General features: G+C 35.9%; 1 protein-coding gene across 4 annotated transcripts in view; it reads left to right on the top strand.

Moving 5' to 3' along the window:
- Positions 1–21,321, top strand: part of LOC129944510 (carbonic anhydrase 2) — a 94,788-nt gene that overhangs the window by 54,141 nt on the left and 19,326 nt on the right. The window lies entirely within an intron of this gene.

Genomic DNA, 21,321 nt, shown 5'->3' with positions numbered 1-21,321 from the left:
GAGTCTACCGTTACTGGCTGAGTTACTGAGCTTATTAATACCTAAGTCAGGAAGTTCACAAAATGTAGGTAAACATTCTGCTGAAGCAATGCGGCGTCTTTTAATCAATTTCTGCTCAGATCGTCTAGGATTTTTTTTTTTATAATTTACAGGCACTCAAGGGGTTATTAGTATCTTTTTATGTTTATATTTAAACACAGTGCGAGCATTAGGAAAATAGGGAAGGATTTAAAAGGAGATACCGGTGCATATTGGTCTTAAAGTTCTGAACATAAAAATGGGAGGGAAAAGCAGAGTTGACTAAAGCATTCCACTTTCTCGATGTGCGATTTAAGAAAGAATCTCTATACTTGACGGTACGCCCGAAATTGAGCTCAAGGGCAAACTGATGAGCATTCCTGGAAGTGCGAGTATTACGGCTGAATCGTTTAAGGGGTGGAATGCAACTGGCTAGTTCAACAGAACTAGCTTTTGTTTGTAAAAATATCGATAAAACAACGTAAGGCATGAAACATTGCGGCGTTATTCTAGCGATGTAAATGTTTCGATTATAGTTCTATCGCCTATCATTTTAAAGCCCTTTTTTGTATTCTATCCAAGAGTTTTAAACTTGTTTTGGGTGCACCTGCCCAGATATGCGAATTATATTCAAGCTTTGGACGGATGAAGGCTTTGTAAATTACAGAGAGATCAGAAGGGGTGAAAAATTTCTTGCACCGTCGGAGAAATCCTAAGCACCTGGCAGCATTTTTTGCAATATCGAATATGTGATCATTCCATAAGAGGTGATCTGTGATATTCATACCGAGTACTGACAGTTGATTAGCTTCTTGGATGCAAGTGCCACTCATAGATAGTGGCATCATGGGTGTGTTACGCTTTAACGACAATAGACAGCATTGAGTTTTCGAAGCATTAAATTCTACACGGTTTTTGATTCCCCATTGGACAATGCTGTCAGAATTTAATGAGTTTATCATACACTGCCGTTTAAGTTCCACATCCAAAGGACAAGGATGTGAATCTATAAACGAGTATGAGAAGCTGAGGGTACTGTCGTCGGCGAACCAGGTTAATGGATTAGAAGTGGCAGACATAAGATCATTTATGAATATGAGAAAGAGAGTCGGAGACAAAACAGAACCCTGGGGAACACCAGCTTTTATTTTATGAACTTCAGACTTGTAACCATCCAATACAACTTGTATTGAACGATTCGGAAGGTAATTTCTAATCGAACGAAGAAGAGATTCATCAATACCAAAAGCACGCATTTTCGATAAGAGAGCTTGGTGCCAAACCCTATCAAATGCTTTTGAAATATCAAGTGCAATAATCTTACTTTCTCCAAACCGATGTAAAGATTTGTTCCACTGTTCGGTGAGATGAACCATGAGATCACCAGTGACCTATTGCTACGAAAACGATACTGTCGGTCATTAAGTAGCTTTCGTTCTTCGAGATATTTCTTGACCTGATATTAGCTAAAAAGGATATCAAATATCTCCTTCGCTTCATAAAAAGCTCAAAATGGTTCGACTAGTGGGAAGTAACTCTCTGATTCATGTGGTATCACAATGGGCCTTTTCTTTTGGCCTTAGTGTGTGGATTCCGCAGCCAAGTTAACCTAACCTAACCTAACCTAGTTCCTTTGACCACCATAAGGGGTTGACCTTTCGATTATCTGTAAATATGGGTCAAGAACTTTAAGGTTAGCTTATCAACTTTTAATTCTATTTCCAAAGATTGTTCTACATAGTTAACAAAAGAATTGTTCAATATAGTTTTGAAGGGTTCCCAGTTTGATTTCTTTAGGGTTTTTAATTTTCAATTTCTTGCTTTATTTGGAATGTTACTAATCTATAGTCTACTCTACACTTTCCAATTATAGACCTGGATGGAATCAGAGTTGCTAAAAGGTGTCACCTTTAGCCCTTCTCTTCTATTCTCTGTTTAAGATCACATGTTTTTCCACTGTTGTTCCAGAGCAATTGGATCAGGGAATGTCAAAATGAGGATAAGTTAGCACCTTTATATTGTGATCGGTCCGAATCAGCGTTTCCATGACCTAGGAAAGGAGGAATGTGAGTGCTATTGGACGATAGTTAGAGGGAGAGGAGGATTCGCCTTTTTTTGGGACAGGCTGGACAAATGATATTTTGCATCCGCTCGGAAAGAGACCTGTAGAGTAGGAAAGATTTAAAAGTTTACGCAGTGGTTTTGCCAGCGATGAAGAACAGCTCTATAGAACAATTGGGAAGATACTATCCGGGCCAGCGGATTTGTGTATGTCAAAAATTTGTACTACATTTGGGACATTGTAGTATTTTTTGCATTAATTTCTAATCATGCAAAAATTTGGTTCGACGAATATGACCATTACATGTCTTTCTAGCTTGTTTGAACTTATTCCGGTTTTCCTCAGTCGGGTTATCTTTGTAACACCGGAAACTTATATCTTAACTTATAGTAGTCAGAGCAAGGTAGATTATACACCACCTTGCGGTGTGTCTCTACTTCTCTTAACTTTTTAATTATACTCACCACTTCATGAAGGGCTGTTTAAACAGTATTGCTAAAGTAAGTGTAGCATGTTGGGTCTGTGGAAGAGCATTTTTATTTAGTTTTTGTCGAACGTGCCTTTTAGTTAGTCTTGCTATAGTCCTTAAATAGAGATAGGCTTATAGGAAGACTTTTGGCTAAGTGTAAGGAATAAGAAATATTGGTTATTTTCGGAAATCTCCTGAATACATTCAATAGAATCGAAACAGTTGTGTCTTTAGAAGCATCATTGGGATTATTTCATCAAGCACTGAAGAATTGTAAGCTAAGAATCCGTCAATCGCCCATGACACGTTTACTTGTATCTGCTGTATGATCACCTATGTTTGAAATTTCCCTTTGTTTCTGGGAAATGATTATTCATAAGAGTAACAGAGCTCGGTCCCGCCCAGTTTTGTTTCTTTTTTTTTTTAAGAAACCTGGAGAAATGTATGCCTTTGACTCGATTTTTCTCGAGCCTGGTAGCGTCACTTGTTGACTCAATGTTAATACGGAAATTACGCTAGGCTTTTCTTTTTGCATGAAAAGTTTTTTTTTGTATTTGTTTTTATTGTTTCTACATTGGCCATACTCATTAAACTGATACTTAGTTCATTTGACCACCATAAGGGGTTGACCTTTCGATTGTCTGTGAATATGGGTCAAGAACTTTTTAGGTTAGCTTATTAACTTTTAATTCTATTTCCAAAGATTGTTCTCAGTTTGTTTTCTTGGGGTTTCTCTAGGGTTTTTAATTTTCAATTTCTTGCTTTATTTGGAATGTTACTAATCTATAGTCTACTCTACACTTTCCAATTATAGACCTGGATGGAATCAGAGTTGCTAAAAGGTGTCACAATGTCACATTTAGCCCTTCTCTTCTATTCTCTGTTTAAGATCACATGTTTTTCCACTGTTGTTCCAGAGCTATTGGATCAGGAAATGTCAAAATGAGGATAAGTTAGCACCTTTATATTGTGATCGGTCCGAATGTCAAATTGAAAAAAATTAAATTTCTCGACGTTTCAAGGTCACTAGAATCTTAATAAAACATTTGTAGAGAAAAGGCTGTAATACTTGTTGTAAACTGAAATCAATTGGTTGAGGGACTGCTTTTACCATAAATTGATCTGCTTGATATAGGACGTAAAGGAACATGTCTTCTAATACTTGAATGGCTATAAATAAAGTTCAATTGTTCCAAAATTGATGGTGATGTGACTGACCCATTGATTAATTTTATAATAGAGCACAGCTGAATGTACTCTCTGTGTTTAGAAAGCGATGGAAGATTTATGAGCGTGAGCCTATGATTGTACTGTGGAAGTTCAAGCCCATTTGACCATGGGAAGAAACTGAGGCCGAAGCGCATAAATATTCTTTGTACTCCTTCTATTCTGCTTATATGGACTGAATAAAAGGGAGCCCATATTATGCAGCCATATTCCAATATTGGTCTTAAAAATGATACATAAAGAAGTTTAAGAATATCATGTGAAAACCGTTTTATAAATCCGAGTGTCTTATTTGCTTTTTTGATGATATAGTCATAATGATTGTAAAAGTTAATTTTGAGTCAAGAATAATACCCAGAGAAGAAAAGTCGAATTGAAAATTGAAAGTCAAAACATTTTGTTTGTGTGTAAAACACATTGATTTACATTAGTCTATGTTTAGTAAAAGCTTATTTATAAAACACCATTAGCGAAAAATATTTAGATCATCTTGTAGTAGTGAACAGTCGTCAAGTGAGTCAATACGTTTGAACATTTGAATGTCATCAGCGTAAATTATAACAGATAGATAATAGAAGGTACGCAATAAACAGTAAAGGTCCTACGTGGCTACCTTGTGGTACACCAGAGTTGGTATAAAAATATGATGACTGCTCATTCCTAAAAACTACGCTGTATGATCTATTATATAAGTACGACGAAACCCAACTATCAAATTTATCGTTAAAGCCTTGGGATTTAAGTTTGGAAGTTAATGTTTTATGGTACAACTTATCAAAGGCCTTACTGAAGTCTGTGAAGATTTTCTTTGGAGCAATTAGGAACATTACATACATTTAAATAAAAAGATAGGTCTAATGCTGGGTGATGTTGGTCTTCTTCGACAATTATGGTATTGGCTGAGTTTACATCAATGTGTCCGAGAAGAATATAAGTTCCAATATTTTGTAGAAGTTGTTGGCAATCCCATTAAATTGGCTTAGTCCACATGAGGAAAGACCGTCATTTGTCAAGAATTCCTTGGTAGACGACATGTTAATAGGAGATAGATATTCTCATGCGTCTTTTTAGTCCAGATCAAGTTTGGAAGATTGAAATCTCATAAGACTAGTAACTCGTCTTGTGGCTTAATTTGTTCGTTTATTTTTTCTATGCAATTAATTAAGTTTTCATAAACGTTGTTAGGAGAGCTTCGAGGTATATATGTATGTGGCGATAATGTTTAGCAGTCCTGTCTCAGTTTTAACTTCTATGCAAATCATTTCTACATCAGATTGATGAAAGTCCTCAACCAAAGTGCATATCAAGCAATTTTGTACGGCAAGCAAAAGTCCACCTCGTACAGTGCTGATTTCATTTTAGCAGCGTCTATCACGTCTGTTATCACTTGATAATTCTAATCGGAGAGTTCCGAATCCAAGAATATATTGTTTAGCCAAATTTCAGTCAAAATGATTATGTTGTGTGGTAGAATGGTTATATTTTTGTATACCTTATTGATCTTTGTCCGTAGTCCGTTGACATTTTGATAATAGTTTAGAATTTTTTGAATCTGCTTCTTTTATTTTCAAATTCGTTGTCTATTTTACCACTAGGCCACATAGAAACGGAGTTGATAAGTCCAAAGACAGAGTCGGGCATTTTTAGTTTGAAAGATGCATATTTCGAATAGTTGCGGTGGATCAATTTCTCTACTTTCATCGTTGTCGAGAAACCAAACTTTTTTTTGAATATAATTCTTAATGTCTAGAGCATTTGTTGAAGGGTCGAGTTTTGATATGAATAAAGTACAGCGACCTTCGACTACTTTTAAACCACTAGATATAGGAGATATATTTCGAACTCCCTGTCCATTTGTATTCAGGATGGCAAGTTATTAGTTCGGGTCGCAATCCTAGCATTTTTTGACAACCGTTAAAGGTCTCATATCTTTAACTTATTTATGCCAATGCACAATTTATACTCTCTAGATGGAAGTAGGGCCATTGTTTCGTAATTAAGCATTAAGTACCATAGCTTCCTGAAGATTTCCCGTGGGCTCTTCCATTTTCATGACTTGTCAATCTGTATTCGAAAAGTCTGGGTTGAGTCTTTTTATAAAGTTTTCTAACCTTTCTTTCATCATAAGAGAGTGATGTTGATTCGAACTTTGGGTCTGGTGTCGGAGTCTTTTTTAAAAGCAACTTTTGAGGCAAGGAAATCAACTAATCTGTTTCACTGTGATGTAGAGTTTCCCCTACTTTGAACCACTGCACCTTGCTAAGCCGTTTTTCAAGGCTCTCTTTGTCATGTCAGCTAGCGTGTTCGGATTGTTGGTTGTCTTGACCCCTAACGTTATCAACATTAATGTCAATCAACGATGTCAAACTAAAACGGTTAAAAAATCAATTTCACCGTTAATGAGTTGATGAAGAAATATTAAATCATTATTAACACGCCTTTGATGAAGAGATTGCAATTGAAGAAGCTGAATACGATGTTCATAGGGAGGCAGATCATAAGGATCTTCCCAAGGGAGACCCTTTAGGGCAAAGCGAATGAAATTATGCTGAATTGATTCAATACGTTTTCTATAAATTTCGTAATAAGGAGTCCATACCTGCGAAGCATATTCAGCGTTTTATAAAACCAAGCATAGAACTTGCCTTATCGACAATAAAATTAATGTGATGTGTAAACTCTAAGTTGGAACTGAAATAAACAGCTATATCTTTAAATGTGGAGACGCCACAGAGTTTTTGCTGTGATATACAATAATGAAATACACTTACGATTCGGTTTTTAGTAAAACTTATCGTCTGGCATTTTAAAGGGTTGAGGGCAAGGCTATTTTTTTCACACCAAAATGTGAAACTATCAATGTCGGCTTGTAAGAGAATACGATCATGGGTGGACTTTATTACTTTGAAAATCTTCATTTCGTCAGCAAAAATGGGAACTCCACTTGAACATGGACATGACGATACGTCGTTAATAGACAGGATGGACAGAAAAGGGCCAAGATAGCTTCTCTGGGGTACACCAGATTGAGCAACAAAAGGTTCGGAAAGACAATTTCTAAATTTTACCCCTTAGGATCTGTTTTCAAGGTATGACTTAATCCAACCTAAGACAAATTGTGCAAAACCAAGAGCCTTAAGTTTAAATAAAATAATTCCGTGGCTAAGTTGGTCAAAAGCTTTAGAAAAGTCAGTGTATACACAGTCAACTTCATAACCTTGTTCTAAAGCGTTTGAACATATGTTTGAGAATGTGAGGAGATTTGAAACGGTTGACCTTTTTTCACAAAACTAAAAAATGCTACACTTTCACAAACAACAAAATTTAGTAATGCAAGAATGCTTTGCAATGGGTCTGTAGTTTATTTTATCTGCCTTATTACCTTTCTTGTAAATTGGTGTAAGAAATGACTTCTTCCATATACTGGGAAATGTGCCTGTTTTTAGAGAAAGTTTAAATAAGAACTTAAGGGGTTCAACTAAAGCATTACTTCACTTTTTTAATACCATCGGGACCGGACGAGCAGTCATCATTCAACGCACAGTGACAACAGCTAGTTTGCGAAAAGGAGTGAAGGTTATGAAAATATACTTGCATCAACTTCTTCAGAGATATTAACAAATGACAAATGAAGTTAACTGGAAAGCCATCTGATTTTTTCTTTAAATTTACAAGTTTCCATTTTTTAGGATTCTCTTTCAAAGAGGTGCCCATATCAGTAAAAAAAAAAGAGGCTGGGATGCGACCCACACTGATAACTTCCCATCCCGTCTGTCGATTTGTCTTACTTAAAGGTTTGTCTATATGTACTCGTATCAATTTTTACCAAATTTGCGTACCTACTATTTTTTGTATATTTTATTTTTTTTTTGAAAAAACGGACTGTTGGATTTTTATATATAAATATATAAATTACAATATTTCCTGTGAAATAAAATAAGTTTGAAGCCAACATTTTTAGTTTTTGAAAAGCTATTTGAGTCGAAAGTAAATTTTTACCAAGTTTTAGTATTGTTTTTTTTTTAGAGTTTTATTTTTTGTAAAAAAAACGTTCAACTCGATTTTTTTCAAAATTGTATCGAATGTTGAAAACAATTTTTCTTATAAGATAAAATTAGTTTGAAGCCAATATTTCAAGTTTTTGAAAAGATATTTGAGTCGAAAATCAATTTTTACCAACTTTTATACATTTTTTTTAGGTTTTTATATTTTGTAAGAAAACTGTCAATTCGATTTATCTCAAACTTTGTCCTAATGTTGAAAACAATATTTTTTATTAGTAAAAATTAATAAGAAGCTATTATCTCAAATTTTTGAAAAGATATTTGAGTCAAAAATCATTTTTTACCAACTTTTGTTAATTTTGTTCGGTTTTTTATTTTTTGTTAAAAAACTGTCAATTCGATTTTTCTCAAAATTTTACTGAATGTTAAAAACAGTATTTCTTATACGATCAAATAAGATTGAAGCCCAAATTTCAAGTTTTTGAAAAGATATTTGAATCGATATTCAATTTTTACCAATTTTGAGTAATGTTTTTTTTATTTTTATTTTTTATAAAAAAACTGTCAATTCGATTTTTCTCAAAATTTAATCAAGTCAAAAACATTATTCTTCGTTGCACAAAATTGTTTTGGAGATGAAATCATATTTTAGTCTTAAAATTTTGGAGGTGACAAATTTTTTTTTTTTCAGTTTTTTCGATTTAAAAAAAAAAAACCGTTAAATGGAATTTTTCCAAAAAATATACTTCTTTGGTATCACATTACAGTTTATTATATACAATTTAATTCAAGTCTCTAGCGTTTTTGGTTCGTAAGATATTAAGGGTTAACCAAAATTTTCACCTTTTTTCAAACTGCTATGGTAAAAAGACACCCACGCAATTGTCTTGAGAGCCCTCTCTGCATCTTTCTGCCTTTTTATCTGTACAACAAAATTTATTTGAAGTCGATATCTCTTCTGGTTCTTGAGCTATGGAGGACGAAAAAAACGCCGCTAACGTACGGACGTACAAACGTACGTACACACGCACGCACAGACATCTTTCTAAAAATCTTTTATTTCGACTCTAGGGACCTTCAAACGTCGAGAAATGTCAAAATTTTCAATTTGACAAATCGGACCCATTACAATAACTTTCTATGGGAAGTTAATAACAAGCGTATACAAAATTAGAAAGAGACTTAAATTCATTAAATAATTCAACATAAACAGAGAAGTTGATGGAAGACAGAGTTTTCAGATAAGTTTTCCATGCCTTATTTCTTTTTTTTTAAGTAAACGCAATTTTTTCGTGTACCAATTGTGGTTAAATTTAGTATTTCTTGATTTCTTAAAAGGTACATTTTTTTCTAAACAATTATTAAGGATCTTATAAAAAATGGAAACTGCTTCGTCCATATTAAAAAATGCTAAAGTATCAGAAATTCCAGAAATAGTTAAATCTTCAGACAACAACTGGAAATTAGCTCTTATAAAGTCAAAATTATATAAGCAATCAAAGTAATTACTGTTTTCAGTAAGTTGATTACTTAATTCAAGAAAAATGTCCAAAGGGGAGGGGGGGGGGTGATATTTATCAATATTAGTAATTCCTGATCTAGATTCTAAAACAAGAATACTAATAGCGTCTGAAGAAAATACTAAATCGAGAATTCGATTTTTTTTAGCTTTTTAGCTAATTTTTGTTTAATACGAAACGATTTGTGGGCAGCCATTTCGTCCGCTTTTGGCAAAGATTGGAAAACGTTTAAAATGAAAATAGTCTTGGTATGTACCATTATCTTTACACATACCAGTTCAATTGATAATTCAAATGGAAAATATACAGAAGTAGAGAAATATGTATTTTTTAACGCTATGAGAACACCTCCACCTAAATCCTTTGCATTACCAACATGACGATCATTTCTGTAAACTTCGAACTCTTGTCTGAAAAGTTCTGTGTCGGAAAAGCTTGAATTAAGGCAAGTTTCAGTCAAAACGAATACTTCATGTGGAAATGATTGGGAGTTGAGAAAAATGTCAGCAGTCTCACTACGAAGTCGACTTACGTTTTGGTAGAAGAGGGCAAGTCTGTTGAGTTTTTTGGCTTGGTTTTCAAAGAAACACCTCGTTTTTGACGTTGTGTAAATTCTTTGACTAAAGTCTCTGCGGGCCATAAATTTCTATTGCAAATTGAATCGAAGAACGTGATGACAATTCCGAGAAACTACTGGAAAAAGATCATCACTTTTGGCATTGTATGTAAAGCAGCTGATAGAAATAACAAAACCAGTTCTCCAAGAAAATAAAAACAAAACGCCATTGTTAAAAGAGTGCATCATTGCAAACATCCGGAACACACATTGAGTAAAACCGTTTTCTGTTTCAGTTTTTTATTTAGAATAATTGAAATTGTAAAGTTTTTAAAATAAACAATTCAATTATTCGCATGACGGAAAGCTTGTGTATTCTATGGAGAATTTTAATTTTTATAGGTTTTCCCGGAAAGGCATGAGAAAATAAAAACTTCATGTATTGTACATACGTCAACGTCAGCATTTCTTGTTGTTGAAAAACCATAATCAGTAAAAATTGAATGTGTATAAAAATCTTCATTGATTTGCAATATGTTTTTGTTTTTATAAATAGGTACACATGCATAGAATTCAAAATGTTTCCTTACAATTTTTTTAGTACACACTATCAATGTCATTAATATCAAACCATAATAAATAAGCGAAAGGGTAAAATTCAATTCCATTGCAGGCAGGTCAGAAATCAATAATTAAATTGATAGCAACTATAAATTTAAAATCGTTATAAATTAACCAGTTGATATATTTACTTTATGTATACAATACATCTACGAGTATCTACGTCGCACAGTGGGGCAGCCACATAGAGTGCCATGATAAAAAGGCCACATTTTTATTTGAAAGCAATGGGAAGGATTTTTTTGAGAGACAAAAATTTGTTGAAGTGTGTATTTATAGTAAGAAATTCGTAGACAAATTTGAGGTCATCGAAAATTTCTTAAAAAACTAAAACTTAATGCTCTGAACAAACAAGTCACTTAAAACTCAAGCTTAAAGATTTTAAACATCAGTTCAAAGTTAAATAGGAACGGTCAAACTGAACTAAAAAGTCGTTTTTAGCACCCTAAGAAAAATGGCTCGATGAAAATATTTCCTTTAAAATGTATCGTCAGTCAAACTTTTCAACCGGGCCAAAGCTGCAAGACTAGCCTCTCATTGGGACTAATACAAGGAATCCCTAAGAATCTACAAGAAGGCACTAAGGAAATCCAAGCGATCTTCTTGGCGATCCTTCTGTGGCATGATAGAAGAAACTTCTGAAGCCTCTAGGTTACGGAAAATTCTTTCAAATAATCCAGCTATGCCAAGCTGCTTGAAAAATACGGACGGCTCCTGGACAAATTCAAGTAATCAATCGCTGAACTTACTATTGGACACTCACTTTCCTGGTAGTTCTCTTACCGAAACTTGCAACAGTTTTATACGTTCAAGTTCAAATTCAACATATCCACAAGGTCTAATCACAAAGGATAAGCTACAATCGGCTCTCAACAGCTTCAAACCATTTAAAGCTGCAGGACCAGATGGTATAATACCAGTCGAATTACAAAAGGCTTCTGATATAATTGCACCAATCCTTGAGGCAATTTTTACCAGCTGTCTTTTTCTGGTCCATGTTCCCTCGGCATGGCGAGAAGTTAAAGTTGTTTTTATACCTAAAGCAGGTAAATGCTCCCAAGTCAATCCTAAAGATCTACGACCTATAAGTCTATCATCATTCCTTCTTAAGACCCTGGAAAGATTGATTGATATCCATTTAAGGGCACGTATCGATACAAGACTTCTGTCTTCGTCTCAACATGCCTACTGTAAATGTAAATCGGTGGAAACAGCGTTACACACTTTAGTACGCACCATCGAATATTCCCTCCATCATAAAGAGTTCACTTTGGTTGCTTTCCTTGACATCGAAGGTGCCTTTAACAACGTGGACACATCTGCAATCACATCTGCACTGACATCTCTAAATGTAGAGAGTTCGCTTCGGGAGTTAGTTCATTTAATGCTTACTAGCAAAATAATTAACTCAAAACTGGGCAACTCTTCTGCAGACGATTCATTAGTAGAGGGACACCGCAAGGTGGTGTTCTATCCCCTCTCCTCTGGAACCTAGTGGTGAATGAAATCCTAACTAGTCTGGATGCGGAGGGTTTCAGAGTGATAGCCTATGCGGACGACGTAGCTATAGCAGTTTCAGGAAAGCATCTAAACATCCTAAAAGAACTCTTACAAAATGCCTTGGACAGACTAATACTTTGAGCTGATCGGTGTGGACTGAGTGTTAACCCACACAAAACCGATCTGGTCTTATTTTCGAGGAGATACAAAATTCCATTTGTCAACCCTCCTTATATTAAAGGAATCCAATTAAAATTCTCAGACGAGGCCAAATACCTAGGTCTTGTCTTAGACAAAAAACTAAATTGGAAACGCAACGTACAGGAAAGAGTCAAAAAAGCTACTGTAGCTCTCTTTTCTTGCAATAATGGGGTTTACAACCCAGAATCACGCATTGGCTATACACATCGGTAATCAGACCGATTTTAACGTACGGTGTGGCAGTATGGTGGACTGCTTTAGAGAAAGGTATAAACAGGGATAAGTTAAATAAAGTCCAACGTTCAGCCTGCCTATGTATAAGCGGATCGCTTCGCACGACCCCGTCTGCGGCACTGGACACCTTGCTCTACCTTACACCTCTTGACATATTTAGCAAACAAATAGCTGCAAGCTCGGCTATTCGCCTCAATGCTTCGTCGCAGTGGACTAACAACAACATTTTCCACTCCGTAATTCTAAGGTACTTAGAATCAATTCCAAATCACACAGACTACACCATCCCCCAACTACAATTCGACAGGAATTTCCAGATTTCTATACTTACCAGATCTTTTTGGGAGGATAGAACATTCTTAGAGGATGAGTCAATCCACTTTTACACAGATGGCTCAAAAACCAAAGAAGGGGTTGGTGGTGGTGTGTACTCTGAACGACTGAAATTAAGTCTCTCATTCCGCCTTCCCAATCATTGTAGCGTTTTCCAGTCGGAACTTTTGCCGATTAAGGAAGTCTTGTCTTGGCTCAAAGAAAACGTGATATCAACATCTGATATCCGTATTTTCTCCGACAGCCAGGCCGCTATCAAATCTCTGGACTCTGTCTCTACAAACTCTATAACAGTCCATAACTGTCGAGCATCTCTAATGGAGATGGCGGAACAGTTTAATATTCACCTTTGCTGGGTGCCGGGCCATAGAGACATTACAGGTAACTGTAAGGCAGATGAACTCGCCAGGAACGGTACAGTACAGCCCACCCTACCACGTTTGGCAAGTACTGGCATACCAATCGCTACTTGTATACTGTTGCTAATGCAAGACGCTGTGAGGAGGGCAGGCACCAGGGGGAACAACATCACCAATTGTCAAGCCACAAAAAACATCTGGCCAACACTGGATTTAAAACGTTCAAGGTGTTTGCTCTCTCTAAGCAGATCGCATATAAGCTCGATAATAAGTGTCATAACCGTACACTGTCTAATAGGAAAGCACGCCACGGGACTAGGCGTATTCTCAAATGACTTTTACAGAAGCTGTATGGACGAGGAAGAGGAAGAAACGGTTCTTCATCTTCTCTGCACATGCCCTGCTCTAGCTCGAAAACGCAAGAATTACCTAGGAGAATTCTTCTTTAACGATCTAAACGATCTAAATCATATCAGTATAATCAGCCTCTCACGTTTCGTAAGGGACTCTAACTGGTTCCATTGAGCTTAGGAGGAAGCCTCAAGATTCATGTGGTATCACAATGGGCCATTAAACTGGCCTAAGTGTGTCCGTTTCCATCTTGGACAGCCACTATAACCTAACCTAACCTAATCTATCGTCAGTCTGTTGGACATGGACTTCCTTTACTTTAGAAGCACGGTCTCTACTAGTGAGCTCGTTTTTGCAGCCCAAATGAGCTTACGAGCCACGGGTAAGAAACAGAAAGCTGATTTGATAAAAGCTCTTTCAACTTCCTCAAATTTTCTTCAAAATTCGATAAATACAGACAACAATCAAATTATTTCATCTCGTAATCCAATATAAATGATGATGGAAGCAAAATTTTCACGGCATGGCATCAGTACAACGTTATTAGAAGCTATGCAAAAAATGTATTTCCATCATTCAAAGAAATTCAGAAAGAAAAAAAGAATTCTTATCCACAAAATGTTCAAGTTCAAGAAACTTTTGCAGAAGTTTTTTTTGCAAAACAAGCAAGCAAATGTACTGGAATCCATCAGCTCAGAAAAAAATTAATTCAACCTCATATCAAAGTGGTGTTTTGATGGCAGTTCGGGGCACAGCCAATACCATGAAACAATTTTGGAAAGCCATGTTGCAACCGATAAATTCCTGTTTATGAAATGTTGCGTTCCTTTGCAATTAATTGCACAGGCAGACATTAAATTTATTTGGAAAAATCCTTGATTTTCGAAAAAGAATCTGACGAACTTGTTAGAAGGGAAAAACAAGTAACAGAATCTCAAACATTTGAATCTTCATAGTTCGAATACCAGTACTAAAAATATTGATTACGCCGTACATCATCAGACGATCTTGTCAATGATATAGATGGGAAAATTTGGAATAGTTTGGCTGTCACCAAATCATCAATGAGGTGCTACTTATGCCATGCAACTTAAATTATTTCAATGATATCGACAAAATGATTCAATTATCAATAAACGTTTGCAGTTTTCTCACAAACCGTTTTGTGAGGAAAATGCAAGACATTTTGTATCATTACACCCTTGGTATTATTTGAGCAATACAGTTCATAAAATGTTAATTCACGGTCATCATATTGCCACCAAATGTTTACTTCCTATTGGTCAACTTAGCGATGAAGCTTTAGAATCTCGAAACTAAGATTTTAAGGTTAAGAAGTCAAGAAAGTTTTCATCATGAAGCAATTCAAATGTTTGAAATAGAAAATATTGTTTGTTATGAATCTGATTTTTAATAGTAAGTTTTTTGAAAAAAAAACACACCCTTAACTAAACGAAGTGACACCCTTAACTCCAATTTTACAATATATATCCCAAACTTTATAAACTTTTTTGAAAATGTTCACTTTTTCTTGTTCGTTTCGCTATTCAAGATGACATATGTACTGTACATATACAGCTGCGGTCAAAAAAATAGCAGTATTCACAAAAATTAAGGAAATTAACAAAATGTTGATAACAATTTCAAGAAAATTTATTAATATTTGGTTGTAGACCCCTTATTGCTTATAACGGCCTCACATCGTCACTTCATAGAATCAACCAAAGCCTGACATCTCTCAAATGAGATACTTTTCCATGCATTCTCAACTTGTATCCAAAGCTGATTATTGTTGGTCGGTTTTGATGCTGCAACCATTTTTTTAACATCTGCCCAAAGGTTTTCTATTGGGTTGAGGTCAGGTGATTGGGGAGGCCAATCTAAAACAGAAATATTATTGACCCGAAACCACTCCTTAGTTTTTTTTCTCGTGTGCTTCATTGTCTTGTTGAAAGACCCATCTGATTGGCATTTCCTCCTCTGCGTAAGGTAGCATGGTTCCCTGAAGAATGTCAACGTAAACATGCTGATCCATCACACCATTTATTCAGTATATCGGACCTACACCGTGGTATGAGAAGGAACTCCATACCATAATGCTAGAGCCACCATGTTTAACGGTTTTACGCGTATACCTAGGCACGTATTCAGCATTTGGTGGGCGTCGCACATATTCACGAGAACCAGGGCTGCCATACAAAACGATTTTGCTTTCATATTTCGCCAATCCTGAAGGGGCCTATGAACATGGGTCTTGGCAAACTGAATTCTTTTGGCAATGTGTTTTTTTTTGTCAAAAGTGGAACTTTTCTGGGGCTTCTGGCGTTGAGATAATTTCTTCTTAAAATTCTTCTAAATGTTTCTACACTTGCATTCAAATTTAATTCTTTTTTTATCTCAGTAGCAGGCAAGTGGGGTAAGGCTTTCGAGCATCTAAACAATTCTCCTTACCGATTTCGGAGATAAAATTGAAAGCTTACCTTGAAACTTGAGATAATTATAATTTAAATGTGCACAGTATCAAAAAAACTTTACAAATACCATAAGCTTGCTAAACTGCTATTATTTTGACCGCTAAGATATACACTTTAAGAGCATTCGAGTAACATTTGGGAAAAAAACCGTTATGTCATGGAATTTTTTTTTTTTTTTTTTATATACGATGGAAATCTTTAAAAGACACTCGGTAAGAATCGGTACCGAGTAGTGTGGGACTCTTACCGCACTAAAACCACCGGTGAATCAGGACCAATCCCGTAGCTTTTAGCCCATCAGCTCGTGAGGCTTGGTTCTTCTTAATCTCCGAACTCGTACATTTAATACGGTCTCCATTTCAGAGTTAGTATGACTTTGCAGTCGCTGATTGTGTGATACAGCGTGTTTCTTAACCACTTCTGTAACCATTTCAATTTGAAGGTCACGATGTAGATCGCTATTTCTTATATACCAAGGGGCATTTATTATTCCACGAAGGATCTTGCTTTGGAATTTTTGGATGGGTTCAGCATTTGTTGGATGCCATATGTCCAAACGGGTTTCAATACTTGCTTATATAACATTAGTTTGTTCTGGATAGATAGGTCAGAGTTCTTTCCTATTAACCAGTACATTTTTCTGTACTTCAAGTTTAGTTCTTCTCTTTTCTTTTTGATGTGTTCTTTCCATTTAAGCTTTGCATCCAAATTCATTCCAAGGTATTTGGCGGTATTGGAGTAAGGTACTTCTGTACTGTTTATAAAAATTGGAACATTGTTTATGTTTTTGTTTGTAAAGTTTATATGCGTCGATTTTGTTTCGTTTAATTTGATACGCCATTTGTGCGTCCAATCACTAACTTTATCGACTGCATTTTGCAATTTTTGTGTAGCCTTCGTAACGGATTTATCTGGCACCAATATTGCAGTATCATCAGCAAAGGTGGCCATGATAGCGTTGATGTCCACTGGAATATCCCTTGTATATAACAGATACAGGGTTGGTCCTAGGACACTTCCTTGTGGTACACCGGCTTCAATTTTCTTAGGTTCCGAGTAATTTTGGTCGTACCGTACTCTAAATAGTCGGTTCGTAACGTAGGATTTCAGTATTTCGTAGTACTGCCTGGGGAAGTCCCTATGCAGTTTGTACTCAAGTCCCAAGTGCCAAACCTTGTCAAAAGCTTGAGCAACATCTAAGAATACAGACGAGCATACTTGTTTTTCTTCAAGTGCCTTTTCCACAACATCCGTATTTCGATGCATTTGGTCTATCGTGGAATGTTTATTTCTAAATCCAAACTGATGGCTCGGAAATAGTCTTCTTTCTTCAATTATTTTGCTAAGCCTTTTCAGTAGCAGTTTTTTAAAAACTTTTGCCATGATTGGTATAAGCGATATTGGTCTGTAAGATGTAACTTCTGTTGGTGGCTTACCTTGTTTAGGTTTAACAATGACTTCTGCAATTTTCCAATGATGTGTCACATATCTTAGTTTAAGGCATGCGTTTATTATAAATTGGAGTTTCTTGAAGGCTATAAGAGGCATTTCTTTCAGAACCTGAGCAGTTATAAGATCGTACCCTGGTGATTTTTGTTTGACAACGTATGTTGACACATGCTTCTTACTTCTTTGAGCGTAACAAAAGGTATTTCACATTCGTCGTTTCTGTCAACAAACTGTAAGGGATCTGTAGCTGTGCTTGCTGGGAATGGCTTGAAAACATTCGCGATATGTTCAGCGAAGAGATCAGCCTTTTGTTTCGGGTTTCCGATCCATTTACCATCTTGAGATTTTATCGCCGGGTTTTGTGTCTGAGGTCTTTTTAGGCGCTTAGCTGCTTTCCATAAAGAGTATTCTGTAGAAGCATCCGTCGTCAGACTTTTCAGGAATCTACTTAGTGAATCATTTTTAAACTCACAGATTCTTTTTTTAATTCGTTGTTAAGACGGTTAAAAACTACCTTATCATCTGGGAATCTCGTGGATTGCCATTTTCTTCTAGCTCTTCTTTTTTCCAATATCAACTCCTTTATTTCGATAGGATATTTTATTTTTTTTTTCTCGCATTCGAAATAAAGGGTGATTTTTTTGAGTTTAGGATTTTCATGCATTAGTATTTGACAGATCACGTGGGATTTCAGACATGGTGTCAAAGAGAAAGATGCTCAGTATGCTTTGACATTTCATCATGAATAGACTTACTAACGAGCAACGCTTGCAAATCATTGAATTTTATTACCAAAATCAGTGTTCGGTTCGAAATGTGTTTCGCGCTTTACGTCCGATTTATGGTCTACATAATCGACCAAGTGAGCAAACAATTAATGCGATTGTGACCAAGTTTCGCACTCAGTTTACTTTATTGGACATTAAACCAACCACACGAATGCGTACAGTGCGTACAGAAGAGAATATTGCGTCTGTTTCTGAGAGTGTTGCTGAAGACCGTGAAATGTCGATTCGTCGCCGTCCGCAGCAATTGGGTTTGTGTTATTCGACCACATGGAAGATTTTACGCAAAGATCTTGGTGTAAAACCGTATAAAATACAGCTCGTGCAAGAACTGAAGCCGAACGATGTGCCACAACGTCGAATTTTCAGTGAATGGGCCCTAGAAAAGTTGGCAGAAAATCCGCTTTTTTATCGACAAATTTTGTTCAGCGATGAGGCTCATTTCTGGTTGAATGGCTACGTAAATAAGCAAAATTGCCGCATTTGGAGTGAAGAGAGAAGCTAGAAGCCGTTCAAGAACTGCCCATGCATCCCGAAAAATGCACTGGGCCCTTATTATGAATTACGAAACGAACGGCAGAAAAAACGAATCTCGAAGAAACGAAAGTCATGGGGAAGAGCGATTATAAGATACGAAAATAGAAAGCAAAAAAAGTTGCCAGGGAAAAACGAAAAATGATAATTTTTTAAAGGAGCAACTAACTTCACTCCTATTAACAAATGTCAAAATATAAATAAAGTCGAGGAAGTTTCAAAAATAAATGTAATTTGCATAAATTCTATAAAATGTTTTTTCACTGCGACTATTTCCTTGAAAGCGAAGATAAATCGCAAACTAACGAAGAAGAGGAAATGCGTATAAAAAGAAGAGTTTTAAGAGATTCATCGAACCCAATGAGCCTTCCAAGTTCAACGTAAGTAAAGTGAAATCCTTTCCATCTAGTATTAAAAAAAAACGCCTTAAATATTTGCCAGGTTTAAGCTTCTTTATCGTTTGAACAAGGACGCATTCAAATATGTATTAGAAGAGATCGATCCTCACCTTCCAACTTCGATGGAGCAAATTTCCACGCATTTTGCGCTTAAGATTGTACCTAAAATCTTTTCATACCTAACGAAGAACAGAATTAATCATAAACGCAAAGTTTTGTTTTAAGGAAACCTACACTTTTCCAACCATCCATTGGTTTCTTTGGAGGACCGCATGCATTTAGCTTATCAGTCAAAGCCTTCCAAAGAATTTTGTATTTGGCTTGGCAAGTAATTTTTTGCTATGTTTGGATTGGTTTCCATAAAAGCTACCAGCAAATCCAACTGCTTAGCATTAGTTGTAGGCCTAGAAGGTTAGAAATAACTTATTTGTATGTTTTTGACAATTTTATTTATTATTTACTAACATTTTTTTGCGCACTTAACAAAACAAAAACCAACCAAACAAAAACAAAAAAATAAATGACATTTGACATCTAGGTACCCCCAAAACGAAAGCTGAACGAGAGCTGAAGGCACTCGTAAATAAAAATACGAGTATCGTCATTTTTACGATTCTCGTTTTTCTTAATCGCAATTTGACGATTTAGTGGCACTACAATCGTTTTTTCTAATCGCAATTTAACTAATAAGCGTTATTTTGAACGAGTTTCGTTTTTCATAATAACACCCCTGTTTGGTGTGGTTTGTACGCTGGTGGAATCATTGGACCGTATTTTTTCAAAGATGCTGTTGGACGCAACGTTACGGTGAATGGCGATCGCTATCGTTCAATGCTAACAAACTTTTTGTTGCCAAAAATGGAAGAACTGAACTTGGTTGACATGTGGTTTCAACAAGATGGCGCTACATGCCACACAGCTCGCGATTCTATGGCCATTTTGAGGGAAAACTTCGGAGAACAATTCATCTCAAGGAATGGACCGGTAAGTTGGCCACCAAGATCATGCGATTTGACGCCTTTAGACTATTTTTTGTGGGGCTACGTCAAGTCTAAAGTCTACACAAATAAGCCAGCAACTATTCCAGCTTTGGAAGACAACATTTCCGAAGAAATTCGGGCTATTCCGGCCGAAATGCTCAAAAAAGTTACCCAAAATTGGACTTTCCGAATGGACCACCTAAGAAGCAGCCGCGGTCAACATTTAAATGAAATTATCTTCAAAAAGTAAATGTCAAATAAAGAATCGATGAGATTTTGCAAATTTTATGCGTTTTTTTTTTTTAAAGTTCTCAAGCTCTTAAAAAATCACCGTTTAGTTGGAGTACTTTCTTCTGCAGCCTGCTGCACATCAGCAATAAATTGTTCTACTTCATGATCAATTTGTTCAATTGTTTGCATAGGGGATCTTATAGGTTTATAAAATTTTCAAGTTTGTCTCTGAATTCGTTCCAGTTTGTTCTGTTATTCACGAGCTTGGGATTCCTTTTTTCTATTATTTCTGTTTCGCTCAGTGATAAAATTACTGGAGTATGATCTGATGATAAATCGTAATTACCTTCGACACTTATATGATTTCGTTTAATACCTTTAACTACGAAAAAGTCGATAAGGTCTGGTATTTTGTTAGTATCAGATGGCCAATATGTTGGCGAACCAGAAGAATAAAATTCGCAGTTGTATTTTCGGCCTGCTTGGTAAAGCCGTATTGCATTGTACTAGAATATATTAATAGGGAGGTTACACTGCTATTATTTTGACTGACACTGTATGTTTTACAAAATACACCCAAATTTAAAATAACATATCGTTTCAATTATAAAATAATAACCACTTATAAAACAACCATCAATTACTATTGAAAATAATTAATATCATAAAACAACAATCTTGCCCCACTGTGCGTCGTCGATCGATATATCCATTCCATCCAACAAGTGTGTTGTATTGACCCTCGAGAACGTCTGACTATAAAATTCCGGCAACAACATTTTACTGGCCAACCCGCTCCCGCGCTCGCGCCGGCTCTGACACTGGCACTGGCTATGGGTGACTGGACTGGAGCTCTTCCTCTTTCCCATTTTAATTCAACCCTTAATAAAAGTATACTCGTACATTATTCATTTCTTAAGAAATTACATAAATGGGGACTTTTTTTTTTTGTTATTTAGAGCATTCAAATAAAAAAGAGTCAAGTGATAATAAGCAAACGAAGGTTATTATAAAA

The sequence above is a fragment of the Eupeodes corollae genome, chromosome 2, assembly GCF_945859685.1.
Source record: "Eupeodes corollae chromosome 2, idEupCoro1.1, whole genome shotgun sequence".
NCBI classification, from domain to species: domain Eukaryota; kingdom Metazoa; phylum Arthropoda; class Insecta; order Diptera; family Syrphidae; genus Eupeodes; species Eupeodes corollae.
The sequence above is the reverse complement of the archived record's forward strand: the minus strand, read 5'-3'. Positions and strand labels throughout refer to the sequence as shown.